The sequence below is a fragment of the Cyprinodon variegatus genome, unplaced genomic scaffold, assembly GCF_000732505.1.
Source record: "Cyprinodon variegatus isolate N-32 unplaced genomic scaffold, C_variegatus-1.0 Scaffold201, whole genome shotgun sequence".
Lineage (NCBI taxonomy): Eukaryota > Metazoa > Chordata > Actinopteri > Cyprinodontiformes > Cyprinodontidae > Cyprinodon > Cyprinodon variegatus.
In genome coordinates this window covers 55,735-57,716 of record NW_015150654.1, presented here as the reverse complement: position 1 = coordinate 57,716, position 1,982 = coordinate 55,735, and positions in this window count along the sequence as shown.

Here is a 1,982-nt window from a genome sequence, read left to right as displayed (position 1 = left end):
AGTGTGAGAGATTGCCTTTGAGTTAATGAGTCGATGCAAATCAACTGGTTTTCCTGAGATTAAAAATTTTGAACCAATCTATTTAAATTGTCTCTTTAAAGAGCCTTGAGATGACACGTGTTGTGAATTGCTGCTATATGCATAAACTGAATTGAATCATGCCGAGAAACTAGATAAAAGTTTTCTGTCTTGGAAAACTCACCGGATTGCATCGTGTTACTGACTTTGCTGCAGATATTCATTTGCATTGTACAGTTGACCTCAGCAGTCGCTATCCCCAAGTATGCATGCAGTAATAGTAGAGGGGAAATATTAGCAGATGGAACATTTCCAGCAGAACAAACTTCAGTGTTTATTGGCCTCTGGTTAGGATGGGTGGAGGTTCAAAAGAAACATGAAAGTATTGATCCATAAATTCTTCCTATAATCTAGCTTTATAATTGGCTTTGTCTAGAAAAGAAACCATTTAGCAGTTGAGCCCTGAGCCAGTTTTCAGGTCAGAAGAATGAAAGAAAGCACATAAAGTTAGTTATGATAAAAGATGAGCCCCTGACTATGTCTAAGAAAGAAACAGGACAAACACTGAAAAACAGGCCCATCTGATGCTTCCAATCAGGATGCTGTCACAGCTAAACAGAGCTTAGCAGAACCACCACAAAGGAAGTTACTATGATAGAAGAGCAGAAAGACAATTAAGATAGAAGGTGAACTTGCAAATGATGCAAAACTAAAGAATTAATCAAAATGCCCTTTGTCCTTCAGCAGCCTAAGCCTAAAACAGAATAATTATAGAGATAGCTCAGGATAAGCTTAACTATAAGCTTTATCAAAAAGGACATTTTTAAGCATAGTCTTAAAATTAGATAGGCTGTGATTCTCGCTGATTGAAACTGGTAGTGGTTCCCTTGGAGAGGAGCCTGATAACTAAAAGATCTGCCTCCCAAAAAAATGTTGTACTAGAAAAGCCCACTTTTAAGTTATTCAATTATGTCTAACTTACTGATAAAGAAACCTTTTTTTTTTATGTTTTTCAAATTCCTGCCTGATATGAACCTGATATGTAAGTGTCCAGCTAAGAACCTTTTTCACGGTCACGGTAAAGGACAAATGTTTTAAAACTCATAAAAATATATAACCTTTCTCCTTAAGCTTCCTTGATTTTATTTTCGGATACATTCACAAAAAACTGAAGCTCAACAACAAAACTTAATTGTTTTGTTGCTCTTTTTTCTTTTCATTTTCCTTTCTTTTTTCTCAGTCAATAGGTTCTTCGCTGATTTAACCAGGAGTTTTCTAGCAATTTCCTCCTAATTTCATTGTTTGGATCGTTTTGATCCCCCTAATTATAGTTGTTGCATCTAAAAACAGCTTTCCATCATTCTGAGTTTGTTAATCCACAAATGCTCCTTTACTGTTCTATTTAGCAACAATGTTTTGAGGGAATAAAAGGTAAGTGGTTCCATCACCTTGGATAAGATGTAACCTAACACATAACTCCTGGTTGCTTCTCTCAGCATGACACAGGACTCACTCACCTATTCTGCTCCAGAGAGTCATTTTTCCACATCTCCCAAACAGTCTGAAGGGTGCTTTATCTGAGAAAATAACTTCACCTAAGTCGTCTAGAATCTAATGCCAGTACTCCCTGAAGAAAAGAACTATGTTTCTGTATTTTTCTGCAAAAATAGTGGCTTCTGTCGTCCTTCTTGACTCTAGGTCAGCAGTGGTCCATTTTGATGCAAGCAAACATGGCAGCATGTGTTTCCTTAAAGGTAACCATGGTTCCGAAGAGGAGAACCTTTTAAGCACCACTTGCTGTACATTTTGTAAAACGCTTCAAAACACTTGGTTAATATCTGAAAACGTAAAGATCTGCTGCCCTAAATGAATTCGCCTGGCATCATATTCAAAAATTGTTTTGTTTTGTTTTCTGTCTTCTCCCCCATATATTATATATATATATATATATATATATATATATA